Consider the following 15,617-nt stretch of genomic DNA (forward strand, 5'->3'; position numbering starts at 1 on the left):
GTGGCGATGTTTACACAACGCACCAGGTACTCAATGGAGGCTGAGTCGACCTAGGGGAGGCCCAGGACCGCGTCGGATAATCGTTACCGGTGGTGGTGGCCGCGAGCGGCGCGTTCACCGCTCCACCACCGCTCACACGCACGCAAAGACAAAGATCCCCCGTAGAGCCTTGACAGACTGCAAGGGGCAAGTGCTGTTAGTGAGCAGCACCTATGAAGGCCGGCACGGCACACGAGGGGGTGGGTGGCTAGCACCACGCCGGGCCGCCTTTGTCTCCCCAGTGGCGATGTTTACACACCGCACCAGGTACTCATTTGAGGCTGAGTCGACACACAGAGGCACTTGTGAATTTCAATCGGGGGGGGGGGGGGCAGCATTTAAAATAATTAACGAAAGAGGGGGGGAGGGGCGGTATGGGGGGCGCGGTATAGAGAGAGGGGGGGGGTCATATGAGGACGCGCTCAAGGTGTTGAGTGTTCAGTGCGCGTGGTGTGTCAATATCGCCACTGGGGAGACAAAGGCGGTCGGGCGTGGTTGCTGGCCGTGTCCGGCCTTCATAGGTGCTCGCTAACAGCACTTGCCCCAACAGTCGCTTAAGGCTACACGGAGGATCTTTATCTTTGTTTGTGCAAGGGTAGTCGCTTGTGCATGGGGAGCGGTGGTGTAGCGCTACGAACCCGGCGAACCCGAGTTCGATTCCCGCTCACGGCCATCAACACCATCGCCACTGGGGAGACAAAGGCGGCCGGGCGTGTTTGCTGGCCACACAACCCGCTCATGTGCCCGTGGCCGTCCTTCACAGGTGCTGCTCGCTAACAGCACTTGCTTGCCCCAACAGTCCGTTGAGGCTATGAGGGGGAACTTTGCCTCTGTGTACGTGTGCACAAGTGTATACGTCAGAAACAAAGATCCCCCGTATAGCTTCAACAGAGAGTTGGGGCAAGTGCTGTTAACGAGCAACACTTGCTTGCCGGGTAGAGCGCGCGAGTGTGGTGCAGACCCGCGGTGTATCACCATACCCGGCCGCCTTTGTCTCTCCAATGCTGAGTTGTTCACACCAGATGACTTACTCCACGGGAACTAATTCATTCCCCCCTCTGTCTCGCCACTGCGATGTCAGCCGTGGCTGGGAAACGACGTGACACCTCTGTGGACAAAAAACGCTTCATAGCTCATCGGATTTTTGCAGTCTAATTGGAGATTGTTTTATTATGTATTTATTTGTTCGTTCTTTCTTCAACGGGTCTAACAAAGTTGCAGCTAGTGCTGACCGCCACGACGCCATTCACGCTGTCTGCCTCTTTCGGCAAAGTCACGGAGATTAATAAGAGTGAATAAAAAAAATAAAAAAAATAAAAATAATAAAATACAAATAATACAAACTAAAACCGCTAATGAAGACTGTAGCCTGGTTCTATGTAGACTGTAGCCTGGTTATTAAGCTGGGTGAGTGTACTGGTAGTCTATAATGTAGACTGTAGCCTGGTTATTAAGCTGGGTGAGTGTACTGGCAGTCTATAATGTAGACTGTAGCCTGGTTATTAAGCTGGGTGAGTGTACTGGCAGTCTATAATGTAGACTGTAGCCTGGTTATTAAGCTGGGTGAGTGTACTGGCAGTCTATAATGTAGACTGTAGCCTGGTTATTAAGCTGGGTGAGTGTACTGGCAGTCTATAATGTAGACTGTAGCCTGGTTATTAAGCTGGGTGAGTGTACTGGCAGTCTATAATGTAGACTGTAGCAATGGTTAAGCTGGGTTGAGCGTACTGGTAGTTTATAATGTAGACTGTAGCCTGGTTCTTAATCGGAGTGAGTGTACTGGCAGTCTATAATGTAGACTGTAGCCTGGTTATTAAGCTGGGTGAGTGTACTGACAGTCTATAATGTAGACTGTAGCCTGGTTATTAATTGGAGTGAGTGTACTGGCAGTCTATAATGTAGACTGTAGCAATGGTTATTAATCTGGGTGAGTGTACTGGCAGTCTATAATGTAGACTGTAGCCTGGTTATTAAGCTAGGTGAGTGTACTGGCAGTCTACAATGTAGACTGTAGCCTGGTTATTAAGCTGAGTGAGTGTACTGGCAGTCTATAATGTAGACTGTAGCCTGGTTATTAAGCTGAGTGAGCGTACTGGCAGTCTATAATGTAGACTGTAGCCTGGTTATTAAGCTGGGTTAGTGTACTGGCAGTCTATGATGTAGACTGTAGCCTGGTTATTAAGCTGAGTGAGCGTACTGGCAGTCTATAATGTAGACTGTAGCCTGGTTATTAAGCTGGGTTAGTGTACTGGCAGTCTATGATGTAGACTGTAGCCTGGTTATTAAGCTGAGTGAGTGTACTGGCAGTCTACAATGCAGACTGTAGCCTGGTTATTAAGCTGAGTGAGCGTACTGGCAGTCTATAATGTAGACTGTAGCCTGGTTATTAAGCTGGGTTAGTGTACTGGCAGTCTATGATGTAGACTGTAGCCTGGTTATTAAGCTGAGTGAGCGTACTGGCAGTCTATAATGTAGACTGTAGCCTGGTTATTAAGCTGGGTTAGTGTACTGGCAGTCTATGATGTAGACTGTATCCTGGTTATTAAGCTCGGTGAGTGTACTGGCAGTCTATAATGTAGACTGTAGCCTGGCTATTAAGCTAGGTGAGTGTACTGGCAGTCTACAATGTAGACTGTAGCCTGGTTATTAAGCTGAGTGAGTGTACTGGCAGTCTACAATGTAGACTGTAGCCTGGTTATTAAGCTGAGTGAGCGTACTGGCAGTCTATAATGTAGACTGTAGCCTGGTTATTAAGCTGGGTTAGTGTACTGGCAGTCTATGATGTAGACTGTAGCCTGGTTATTAAGCTGAGTGAGCGTACTGGCAGTTTACAATGTAGACTGTAGCCTGGTTATTAAGCTGAGTGAGCGTACTGGCAGTCTATAATGTAGACTGTAGCCTGGTTATTAAGCTGGGTTAGTGTACTGGCAGTCTATGATGTAGACTGTAGCCTGGTTATTAAGCTGAGTGAGCGTACTGGCAGTTTACAATGTAGACTGTAGCCTGGTTATTAAGCTGAGTGAGCGTACTGGCAGTTTACAATGTAGACTGTAGCCTGGTTATTAAGCTGAGTGAGCGTACTGGCAGTCTATAATGTAGACTGTAGCCTGGTTATTAAGCTCAGTGAGCGTACTGGCAGTTTACAATGTAGACTGTAGCCTGGTTATTAAGCTGAGTGAGCGTACTGGCAGTTTACAATGTAGACTGTAGCCTGGTTATTAAGCTGAGTGAGCGTACTGGCAGTCTATAATGTAGACTGTAGCCTGGTTATTAAGCTCAGTGAGCGTACTGGCAGTTTACAATGTAGACTTATTGGTTCTTTCAGTTTCTCACGAACGGCATTTGCCCCATCGGTCTAGGACTGGACGATCCGTATCCGTCACACAGGAAGCATCGACCATCATCACCCCAACTCCGGTCATCCTGGCAGCAGCAGCAGCGGCGGCAGCGGCGGCTTTCGACTCAGCCAGACGCGCTTCTGCGGCCGTCTGGAACGCTCTTCCTTTCCGATATTAGGAAGCCGTCGGAGCTATGCACTTTCAAATCATCATCATCATCTAGATTGAATAACGAATTTCTTTAGTACGCAGCCAACCGCGCTAACCTCCGATTAGCGCCGTTGGCTACGTACGGTGCGAAAGAAGATCAACATACGCGTAACATACGTGTGTACACATATTATTGTTAAAACGTGGTCCTGTATCACCCCCTGGTGAATGTTCAATGTAATTACAGCCTCGTGCCTGCCGTGGTGCGGTGGGGAGCGGTGGCGCAGCGGTTAGCGCGCTGCGCTATGAACCCAGCCACTCGAGTTCGATTCCCGCTCACGGCCAACACCAGTGACGATTATCTGAACCGGTCCTGGGCCTCCCCTAGGTCGACTCAGCCTCAAATGAGTACCTGGTGCGGTGCCGTGCCGGCCTTAATAGGTGCTCGCTAACAGCACTTGCCCCTACAGCCTGTTCAGGCTATACGGGGGATCTTAGTCTTTGTGTCCCTCGTGCGCCAGTGCCCGGCCTTCATCGGTGCTGCTTCTCCCCTAACAGCACTTGCCCCAACAAGTCTGCTAAGGCTACATGGGGGATCTTTGTCTTTGTATTGGGGCGAGTACGTCGGAACTTGCAATGCAGAGGTCGCCGCGTCGAACTCCCGGCACGGAAGTTGAAACAATCGTGGAAGTTTATTAAACCCTCCAACCCCACCGCCTTTGTCCGCGTGTGATGGGGTAAAGTGTGGGGGTACTGGCACTTCTAAAATATTTTTGTTTTATTTGCCATAAATGACGTCACGCGATTTTGGACTATTTTTGACCCCCCCCCCCCTCGTCACACGGCGTCACAAAAAGTCAGACCCCCCCCCTCTGCCCCCCCCCCCAACCATATTTCCATTTTGAAAATATAACATGCTTCAAATCGCTTTAAACTATTGTCATTGTAGTGCGTATTTAATGTGGCGCTGCACTCTGATGTTCTAGGAGTGTTGTTATAACAATTAGGGCTGTTGTAACAATTCTATATTTATTTAAAGTTGCGCATTTTGATGTGACGTCACATTTCTCGACCCACCCCCCCCCCTCGTCACAGATCGTCACAAATGTCTGACCCCCCCCCCCTACCCCTTAGGTGCGTGACGTCATTTATGGACGGCCCCTAAGACCCGTTGAGCTCTGCATCTCTTCTTGCAGAAGCGGCCTTCACAAATGATTGCCCAGCAGATCGGCTTCTCGTTATCGCGTGGATATGTACAGCGGGCAAATACTCTTAACACGCATGACGTTGATTCTCAATGTGGAGGGAAACACCGGGGGACCCGGAGAAAAATCCACGCGACCACGGGGAGAGAGAGACACGCAAACTCTAAATATACAGCAGCAGGCGTCAGGGTCGGGATCGAACCCACGACCTTCCTGTATACCAGGCGAGGTAGTTAACATCTCCTAGCCACCGTGATGATGATGAGAGAGAGACACGCAAACTCCAAATATACAGCAGGCGTCAGGGTCGGGATCGAACCCACGACCTCCTGTATACCAGGCGAGGTGGTTAACATCTCGCCACTGGAGCTATGCACTTTTGCACCTACATTGAAAACTCTTCCCAAGACGTCCGGGCCAGCATGGAAGAGTAGGCCAAATACAACCTAGAGCTGGGGCCCTCTCTCTCTCTCTATCTGCCCCTCTACTGTATAAGGTGAGAGGCTAGCATAGGAGTTGAACAGGCAATTGCACAGCTGCGCCTTTACGTGTATGTATGTTGAACTTCTTTCGCACCGTACGGAGGCCAACTGTGCTAATCGGAGGTGAGCGGGGGAAGGTTTGGGTGGGGGTTGGGGGGGTGTTGGTGGGGGTAGGAGAGAGGGGAGGGTTCAGGTTTTAACCTGTTACGACTACCGTGGACACGCGTTCAACATGTTTACAGGACTATTTCCATTCTCGTCACCTGATCATCTTGAATGTGCCGGCTCAAAACAAACCACCGAACAAATCTCAACTGAGCAACACGCGAGGAATTGATTTATTTATTTTAAAATACATTTATCCCCCTGGTAAGTTTAAAAATGCCGTCGCTATCCACGACAGCAGTCTTAAATATAATCACATTATTAGTTAAGGTCATCCGTTTTCGGTGAGTTCCACGGACGGAACATTGACAGTTTTAACACCGAGTCGGCTTTCGCAACGAATAGCATCCATAATAGAGGTGTTTTGTTTGGGGTTAGATAGCGAAGCAGGAGGATTTCCCCACAAAATCTGTCTGTCCGCCCGATGATGCCGAAACGTCGTACTCAGATTGTAAATGTTGTGGATTTGCTCTCCAACACGCAACCGCTGGTGCTGTACTAGTAACGAATTGGCCACGTTCTGTTTACGTGACAACCCTTACCGATTGGCTGTGTCGGGTGGTGGCGGGTTTAACGACACACATTTATATATTTAAGCGATCTAACTCACACACACAAAAACACCTGTATTATAGAACATCTTTAAACAACGAAACTCTTTCACAGCTTTTTTCCACGGCAGTCAAAGCGAGAGTGGGACAATCTTTCCCCCCTCTACACTACTTCATCTCTGAACGCCGCGCACCTAGCCTGGCACAGGCACTGATAATGACGGCACGACGTCCGACGTTTCGCTCCACGTGCCAGAAGCTTCTTCGGGGAGGCGGTGGTGAATAAAGACGCCGTCTCGTGTTGTATGTTAAACTTCTTAATTCTAGATTTGAAGCTTTCGTGACTGCAAGGATTCATACTCTAAGTTATTTCGGTAAAGTCACGTAGGTAAAAAATAAAATTAAAATTAATAAAAAAAATCACGACGTTTCGGAGACAACACAAGTCTCCGTCATCAGGTGGGACCGTCACAGCCAGATTTGCGTCGTGATTTTTATTTTATTTTTTATTAATTAAAATTTCATTTTTTACCTACGTGACTTTACCGAAAGAACTAAGAGTATGATAATTGGTTTTTTACCCTTCTATCTGGCAACAAAAATTTGTTGCCAGATAGAAGGGTAAAAAACCAATTATCATATTTTTACTGGCAAATGAGGTTCCCATAGTGTAGAAACTAAGAGTATGTTAAACTTCTTCTTTCGCGCACCCGTACGTAGCCATGCGTGCTAACCGGAGGTCTGTGTGGGAGATAACGCGAGTACTCGGGACATAGCTCAATACCCGTGCATACCTGGGGGGCTTACACGGGTACCCGGAGGTAACGAATCGCTCGTGCATCTATTTACGTTTTCCTTTTACTCGACCAGCTAAGGCCCAGCCGAGCAATGCAGCTTGTTTACAGAAGCGACCTGGCCATATAAATGAAAGCTCGACGACAAAGCGGCTCCCCCATCGCGTGGAAATTTACAGCAGCCAAAACCTCTGAGCGCGTGACGTTCTTCACGCAGCAACCGGCTGGCTGTCGATTGGCGACAACTGGCTTGCCGCACACGTGGCCTGCAAACCCGTCACCGTGGGTGGAAGCGAGGGGTCGGTGGATCACCGCACAGACGTTGTCCTGACGGAATTTATATGGCGCCTGAACCGAAGGCGTTTTACACAGAATTAACGACGGTACAACGTCCGAATGTCGTGGTCGTGGTGGTGGTAGAAGAGGTGGAAAAAATAAAATGAGAGGAAGAAATGGGGGGGGGGGGGGGTCTGTGACGATGTGTGAATGCGGTGAAAGCGAAATTGATGATAGCGAATGATTATTACTGGATTTAATGAATGGGGGTTAATCAGTGATAGCCACGTTTCTCTACACACACGCGTGACGTTGATTCTAAATGTGGAGCGAAACACCGGAGGACCCGGAGAAAAATCCACGCGACGACCACGATGATAGACACACGCAAACTCCAAATATACAGCAGCAGGCGTCAGGGTCGGGATCAAACCCACGACCTTCTGTATACCAGGCGAGGTGGTTAACATCTCCTAGCCACCGCGATGATGATGAGAGACACGCAAACTCCAAATATACAGCAGCAGGCGTCAGGGTCAGGATCGAACCCACGACCTCCTGCATACCAGGCGAGGTAGTTAACATCTCCTAGCCACCGTGATGATCGTGAGAGAGAGAGACACACAAACTCCAAATATACAGCTGGCGTCAGGGTCAGGATCGAACCTACGACCTCCTGCATGGAGGAGGGGGGGTGCAGAGCTTTATCCGGGTACTCGAGTTTCCTGCCTGACTAAGCAGAAGTTCTTCCGTTTCCTACCAGCAAGGCCCCGGCATCGCGCGGCGTAAAACGTCGGACGTCGTTCCGAGCGGCGCGTTGGCGAGAGGAGGTCACGAACCAAAGGGAACAAAAAAATCACCGATGGCGCGCGTCGAGCGAGCCGTGGAACGCGGTCGCGGGTTTCACACAAAAAAAATTAACCCGTAAAAACAAAGTTTTTCACTATAAATCCTTTATATGCGTGTTCAATGGGCCACAACCCAGCCCACATTGGTCTTTGAAACGGGCGGCTAGAGTCCTCTCGTCCTCTGGCTTGAGATGGCTGCCACCTATGGGTCAGATGATTGCCTGCCACCATTAAGCAATTGGTAATTAAATATAATTTTTTTTTACCTAAAAAGTGTAACATTTGGAAAAAAATGTTCACGAAAAGAAATTGTCACGCACAACGAGTCTGTGTGAAAAATGTCAGCTCGATTGGATCACGGGAAGCGAGTTAAAAAACGACCGAAAGATTTGCACGGTCGTAAGCGCGCAAGCAAGTGAACTTCATATAAAGGATTTAAAAATCCCCCAGCGCGTTTCATGGGACTCGGGGTCCGCCTTCTCTTCATCCCGGGGGGGGGGGGTCGGCAACAAAAATAACGACAAGAGGCAGTGTGTGTGTGCGTACGCCGAATTCGGTACAACCAAAAAAAACACCTCCGCGTTTTCAGAGCCGCGACTCCGCGTGAATAACGTGACGAGGCCGTCCTTTAAAGAGCCGCAGATTTGCAGACTCCCCCCCTCCTCCTCCTCCTGGATTTTCCTGTCCACGGCTGCCCCCCCCAGCCCCTCCGCAATGCGAGATGCGCCCGCTTCGTCTGCTCCAACGCGCTTCGGCAGACGCGATGGAGTCACCGAAGCGAGCCGCGTCTTTACCACCTGCTCACGTGGTCCCGGTATTGCACGCGACGTGAATGTTGTCATCCTACACATTTACCGGACTAGTTGTATTTGACACGATACATGGCTGGGTTGATGTAGGGTGACAATACAGTAAAAGGGTGGGTGTCGTATTACGAACCGTGAACCAACCTCCCCCCACCCCCCCTGAGTTTTCCCCACAATGCCTTTGAGTTTGCAGTTCGCAGATTTTGCAGATCGCGGATTTTTCCGACTGCGGCTATTTTCAAGGACGTAACCGGACCCACCGCGGCGGGCGATGGGGGTTTGCCGGATTGAGCACAAACACAAGTCGAGTCGCCCTCAAAGCCAGAAAGCTTCGTCCGCTGCTGGTCTGCGCCTCTCACAGCCTCGACAGTTTTCATCGGGGGGGGGGGGGGGGTTCCTACGCCTCTCCCAGTGCGTTGACTGCCGCCAAAGACGCGGTCAGCGGCACCATTTACCCCTTTGCGGGCCCCGTTTGCCGTCTGAATCTCGGGACACACAAGCGGCTCTGCGTTCTTCTTGGTTCTTTCGGTAAAGTCACGTAGAATGGAAATAATAAAATATAAAAATAAAACATAATAAAATAATTCTCACGACGTTTCGGCCACAAAGAATAATTTTATTGGTTTATTTATTTTATTTTATTATTTCCATTCTACGTGACTTTACCGAAAGAACCAAGAAGATGAATCCCTGCAGTCACAAAAGCTTTAAATCGAAATTTAACGGCTCTGCGTTCGTTTTACTCAGAGGGGTCGTAGCCACGTTATTCTTAAAGATAATCGTTACTCACCGCAGAGAACTGTAGCGAAACGACCGCTGCTCTACGATAGCCGGCACCAAACCGTGCCACAAGCCGAGCCTCGGTACCGATAAAGTTATTTTATTTCATAATTCCGGTTTCTGTTGATGATTTAAACGTACGTCATCGGAACAGAATCAGAAGAAAAAAACAGCCGTCCTCACCTCACCCGAGGACGGCTGCTTGCGTTGTGGCCGAAACGTCGTGAGAATTATTTTATTGTTTTATTTTTATTATTTTATTACTTCCCTTCTACGTGACTTTACCGAAAGAACCAAGAAGGGTTAATATAACCGCGCGCGATTGGCCACATCCCTTTACGATCGTCTGCCTGGCCAACCGGATTACGTTTCATCTGCTCAAACCCGAGCTATTGATGCTTTGATATTTACATTGCCTTTGCGCTGTCCGCCTTTTGGCGTTGTCCTCTGATCTAACACCGGTGGGGAGACAAGGCCCTAAAGGAGGCCGTCTCTGGCGTAGGCCAATCAGTTTCAAAGACAATGCCATCTATTATCAGTGCATGTTTGTTTTGCATATTTTACCACAAATGCGTGTGGTTAATGCAGACTTGATGCCTTGCAATAGGTGTGCGTCTATTTGGTGTTTGAACACCTTGACACGTCCTGATTTATTGCCAGGAAGGCTAAAAAAAAATTTTTTTATCGGGATACTCTCGATAAAACGTTAAGTCTGTTTGCGACGACAAATATATAGAAATATATACGAACACCGGTGGTCACGTTGGTTACATTATTGTAAAAGAAATTCACAAATTTGATCGACGATTTTATTTCAAGACGACCAGGCCGGGGCGCTGGAGCCAGCACCGCTGAGAAGTCCGGGTTCCAATCCTGCCCTGCAATGAGAACCAGACTTCTCAAGTCTCGCGAGGCGATGGCCCTCAGCCTGGTCGCCAATTACTTTGTGTAAAAAAAACCATAACCACGATTACATTCAATTTGGTTCTGCACTTAGTTTAGCCGAATTCCACCCCTGACAATTCACGATATCATTTTGGTTGTCGCGTGGACGAATATTTTCTCTGCAGCAGGGGCAGGCAAGAAAGTACCGCCCTGCCCCCCCCACACCCCCATAGTGTTTCAATTCATTTTTAAAAAAGGTCACTATGAAGGGATCTCACAAGATGTTCTGTAATATCCGCTTCCGCGGGCCATTCAAACACAAAAGATCCCCCCATATAGCCTGAAGAGACTGTTTTGGGCGAGTGCTGTTATAGCGAGCACCTATCAAGGACCACTCTCACACACACGCACGCACACACATGCACGCACGCGCACGCACGCCGTTCTGAGTTTTCATACAAAGGGCGGCTGAAACCGGGAGTCAAACCCAGGGAATGCCAGCTCAGTGTCTCCGACCCCTGAGCCAAACGGCCCGTACCTGGGCTCAATAAACCCGACGCAGCAACCAATGTTTGGGCTCGCCAGTGGGCAGGCTAGCGGTGTAAAAAGCTAAACTCATAACTATTTTTATTTTACTGGGTAAGGCCCACCAAGCTGTATAGCTCTCTTTCAGAATTGAACTGGCCACAATTTACAGCTCCACCAAAGTGGCTTATCATCATCATCGTGGAAATGTATCGCAGCCAAATACTCTGAACGTGCGACGTTGATTCTGAATGTGGAGGGGACAAATATCCGGAAGATCCGGAGAGAAAAAAAAAATCCGAGCGACCACGGGGAGAGAGAAGTGCGCAACCTCGAAATACACAGCAGGCGTCAGGGTCGGGATCGAACCCACGACCTCCTGCACACCGGGCGAGATAGTTAACATCTCCTAGCCACCGTGATGATGATGATGAAAGAGAGACACGCAAACTCCAAATATACAGCAGCAGGCGTCAGGGTCGGGATCGAACCCACAACCTCCTGTATACCAGGAGAGGAAATTAACATCTCCTAGCCACCGTGATGATGATGAGAGAGACACGCAAACTCCAAATATACAGCAGCAGCAGGCGTCAGGGTCGGGATCGAACCCACGACCTCCTGCACACCCGGCGAGATAGTTAACATCTCCTAGCCACCGTGATGATGATGATGAGAGAGAGACACGCAAACTCCAAATAAACAGCAGCAGGTGTCAGGGTCTGGATCGAACCCCACGACCTCCTGCATACCAGGCGAGATAGTTAACATCTCCTAGCCACCGTGGCAAAGCAGGGGAGAGAGAGCGAGCCCTAAGGGCTAACGCTGGGAGAGATGGGCGAGGTGGGCACATGTTTCTCGTCGGCCTCTCCTCTGGAAGGAGAAGACGGGGGGGGGCTGGAAACAGCTGGGTACTCAGGCACGCAGTTGATGTCGGGTAGTCCGCAGCCTGTTCTGCCGACGGTACTGCGCCGGCTGAAGGGGCAACCCGAGTAGCTGTAGTCCTTGCGGAGCGTGGCAGGGCTAAGCAGGTAGCACGCTGGGCCAGGTGACGAGTCCTCGGGCTAGTGCGGGGGTCGGCAATGGAAATAACATTTTTTTTTATTCGGTAAAAATAAAATCGATCTCTCAAGAGCCGCACAATGCACGTGGTCAATACGAGACGGTGGTGGTCCTCAATAAATAACGTACACGAAGCGCTTCCTCTAAAGGGCTGCACGCTGCTCCAGAGCCGCAGGTTTCGCCGACCCCTGGGCTAGAGCCGGTAGTGCAGAGTGGGACACGAGCCTTAGCTGGGAAGGTTAGCCGGCGGGACTGGCCGAGCGTCAGGTCTGCGTGCCGATAGGTGCGGGGTGGCAGGGCTGAGTTGGTAGGGTCAGGTCCCAGTGCAGGGTGGCAGGGCTGAGCTGGTAGTGTCAGCTCGGTGTCAGGTCCTGGTACAGGGTGGCAGGGCTGAGCTGGTAGTGCAGAGTTGGTACTCAAGGTTTTTTTTTTTGGGAAAAATTATTGTGAATCTGAGTCCACGAGCCCTCTGTTCAATTGTGCTTCTCGATTTGCATCGGTTGCCGCTCCCGGCACTTGTTTTTACGCTTGTGTGAGGCACGACATCGGCGTCACGAATGACGATGATGATGACAAGTCTTGGTTGAGGATAGCTGGGCTTTGTTGGTAGCTAGTTGCGGGCCGAGTTCTGAGCCGTTGTGTCGAGTGGCTGGGCTAGGCTGCGAGTGAAGGTTCAGCGTACGGAATGCCAAGCTCCCCCCGAGGCCTCGTACAGGCTGGCCGGGCTGGCTGGAAAGTTCCCGGGTGGCTCCGCGTGGCTCCCGTGTGGCTCCCGCTAGGCCCTGCGGTAGTAGCGCCAGGCGACCACCAACCCGACCGCCACCGCCGGCGCCAGCCACAGCCAACAGCAGCTGGAACCACACGGAGCCGGCGCAACAGCGCGATGGGGAGACGGACGTTAGCCACGCTTCATCATCGTCATCATAATCATCATGGTCGTCATCATCATCGTCATCGTGGTCATCATCGTCGTGGTCATCGTCGTCATCATCATCGTCTTCGTCGTCATTATCAGCAATCATCATCGTCGTCATTGTCGTCATCATCATCGTGGTCATTGTCGTCGTCGTCATCATCGTCGTCGTCATCGTCATCAGTCATCATCATCATCATCGTGGTCATCGTCGTCGTCATCATCATCATCGTCATCATCGGGAAATTTAGTTGCGACTAGGAGTCTACTACCGCTATTTTATTTTTTACCAGGTAAGGCCCCACTGAACTATGTTGTTCTTTTTCAGAAGTGACGTGTCCACAAATGATAGCTCAACAAAGTGGCCTATGATCACGTGGAAATCTAGAGCAGCCAAATGATGTGAACGCATGTCGACTGTAAATGTGGAGGGAGAAACCGGAGGACCCGGAGAAAAACCCACGCGACCACGGTAAGAGAGAGAGACACGCAAACTCCAATGATACAGCAGGCATCTGGGTCGGGACCGAATCCACGACCTCCTGCACACAAGGCGAGGGAGATAACATCTCACCACCGCGGCACCCCCTACACCACTACTCCTCAGGCCACACTGCGAATACAATAATCGATTATAGGACGGAATTATGATCTCCAAACAACCCCCGGCCACCACAGTTAGATTACAAACTTTTCACAGCTGAAACGATGACGTCAACAATATCGACCTTGGTTTGGATCCGGGTTGCAGCTACTGCCCGTGATTGTGCCGAGTTCTCAACCAGTCATCACCAATGACTGAACAACAACAAGTTCTAAAAATCCCATTCCGTTAAATTGCGTTCTGCACTTCATTTAGCTCAATTCCAGCTGTGAGAATTAATCTGTAAGCAGGGGCGGCTGAGAGAGAGTGCCGCTCCCCGAACCGTGCGGATGAGAAGCGACGTGAAAGGTTCTGCGACGGATGCCTCCGGCCTCACGGCGCGAGTAAAATTTGTGTGGGGGGGAAATGACGAAAGTAAGAACAGATTAAATTTCGATTTAAAGCTTTCGTGACTGCAGGGATTCATCTTCTTGGTTCTTTCGGTAAAGTCACGTAGAAGGGAAGTACTAAAATAATAAAAATAAAACATTATTATTTTATTATGTTTTATTTTTATTATTTAGAAGGGAAGTAATAAAATAATAAAAATAAAACATTATTTTATTATGTTTTATTTGTATTATTTTATTACTTCCCTTCTACGTGACTTTACCGAAAGAACCAAGAATAAGAACAGATTTTTATTTTATTTTAGAATGTAGAAGGAAGCAAAGACATGAAAAACTTGCGGAGCACGCACCATTTGGCGGACCTCGGCGAAGAGCACCCCGGTATTTTCTTCGCCTACAAAACAGAAATTGGGGGGGGGGGCGGCAGAGAGGTTAACTACCTCCCCTGGTATACGGGAGGTCGTGGGTGCGATTCTTACCCGGACGATGCCTGTGTGCATGTCTCTCTCTCTCCCTCTACCCCGTGGTCGTGAGGATTTATCTCCGTGTCCGCCGGTTTTTTCCCTCCACATTTAGCATCAACGTCACGCGTTCCCCGAGTGTTTGGCCGCTGTAAATGTTCCACGTGACGATAAGCCACTTGGTCGCGCTATCATGATGTGTGGCGAGGTCACTTATGAAAAAGAGCTACGTAGCAGCAGCTCAGTTGGGGCTTTACCTGGTGAAATAAAATAAAAAATTGTAGTTTTAGTTTTACTGGTAGGAACCTCCGGGTTACACCAGCCCACAGGGGATTATTGTGTCTGTCCGTCGTGCATCCAAAAATGGGAGGGGTGGGGCTGGGTGGAGAGGGGAGGGTGGGGAGGGGCTGGGTGGGGAAGGTGGGGAGGGACTGGGTGGGGAGGGGCTGGTCACCCCGTGGTGCCCTTATAAAACTCAACGTTTAACCTACTCACGCCGGTTTGTGCCCGCCCTCAAAGTCGGCCATATTTGCGGAATACACCACGCCGCCGTTGACCCTGGCCATTGACCGAGCAACCCAACGTTCCTACCCGCTCCCTCCGCAGGAATGTGTTTAGGGCAACCGGGTCATCTTGCGCGCAACGACCAGTGGACTCGGCACGGAGCGCACACGGCGGTAGACGTGACGGTTCACCGGCACGAGGTGTCAGAGCCGAGCCGAGCTGGCAGTGCCAGCTTGGTGCCAAGTGCTCGCACGTCGATCGCTAAACGCACGCCGCTGGATCAATTATCGAGAAGCTCCTCGATCGATCGGGAAGGCGACCGACCGCAAAAACACGCCAACAAGTACAACCGCTAACCACTATTTTTATTTTACAGAGTCCAGTAGTATATATATTTTTTTTTAAGTCGAACTTGTATTGCATCGAGTGTGGCACAGCAGGGTTAACATATTTGGTGCTGTCGGTGTGGACCAGAGGGATTTAGAACTCTGCGCGTTGATGCCTTTCTTACCTGCGGCCTTTCCGACGTTGACCCTTCCTGCAAAAGATAACCGGCAATGTTAACCACGATGGTAACCACGATGGTAACGTACACACACACACTTACCGCGTGATCTCACAACGCGTTTGTTCTACAAAACAGATCTTCCGACAAGGGAACACTTTTCGCTGAGTTCAATTCCCACTCACAGCCAAGATTTTCGATGGATATATCTGAACCGGTTCTGGGCCTCCCCTAGATCGACTTGGCCTCAAATGAATACCTGGTGCGGTGTGAGGAAAATCGGCCAGGCGTGGTGTTGGTCACCCGCCTCTTCGTGTGGAGTGCCGGCCTTCGTA

The 15,617-nt window shown here is 50.0% G+C and overlaps 1 long non-coding RNA gene across 1 annotated transcript; it reads right to left on the reverse strand.

The window, feature by feature from the left end:
- Window positions 1–6,533: 6,533 nt before the first annotated feature.
- On the reverse strand, window positions 6,534–15,316 carry LOC144955625 (uncharacterized). Its single transcript, XR_013641742.1, has 3 exons — window positions 15,289–15,316; window positions 14,163–14,206; window positions 6,534–12,757 (listed from the first exon to the last, which is right to left on the reverse strand). It is a non-coding gene; the product is annotated as an uncharacterized LOC144955625 (long non-coding RNA).
- Window positions 15,317–15,617: the final 301 nt, after the last annotated feature.

Source organism: Lampetra fluviatilis, unplaced genomic scaffold, assembly GCF_964198595.1.
Source record: "Lampetra fluviatilis unplaced genomic scaffold, kcLamFluv1.1 SCAFFOLD_1405, whole genome shotgun sequence".
In the NCBI taxonomy this organism is placed as follows: Eukaryota; Metazoa; Chordata; class Hyperoartia; order Petromyzontiformes; family Petromyzontidae; genus Lampetra; species Lampetra fluviatilis.